This window comes from Arachis ipaensis, chromosome B03 (genome assembly GCF_000816755.2).
Source record: "Arachis ipaensis cultivar K30076 chromosome B03, Araip1.1, whole genome shotgun sequence".
Taxonomy (NCBI): domain Eukaryota; kingdom Viridiplantae; phylum Streptophyta; class Magnoliopsida; order Fabales; family Fabaceae; genus Arachis; species Arachis ipaensis.
Window position 1 is genome coordinate 92941533 of NC_029787.2, and position 322 is coordinate 92941854.

A 322-nucleotide genomic window follows, 5' to 3' on the forward strand; every position below is an offset into this window, starting at 1 on the left:
TCTTTCTTAATTCATGTGAAAATGCCAAATTCACCGTTATTATGAAATCTATTTATTGACATGTATATGTTCAGTAAGCTAAGCTAGTAGTTTAACATAAGTTTTGTGAGTTCTATAATTTGAAAATTACTTGAAATTTGAGAGATGAGAATAATAGAATAGAAATTGCAATAAAAAAATTAGAGAATTATTAGTGTAATTCTTATGTATGTTATACATATTTTTTTAGGCTTAATTTGCCCCATTAATTTACTGTGATATGCAACAATAAATCACTGATGATTTTTTTTGTAAGTTATAATGAAAAACACTTTATTTACTT

At 23.6% G+C, this 322-nt stretch overlaps 1 long non-coding RNA gene across 1 annotated transcript in view; it reads right to left on the minus strand.

The window, feature by feature from the left end:
• LOC107634544 overlaps nucleotides 1-322 on the minus strand; it is a 17939-nt gene that overhangs the window by 15138 nt on the left and 2479 nt on the right. The window lies entirely within an intron of this gene.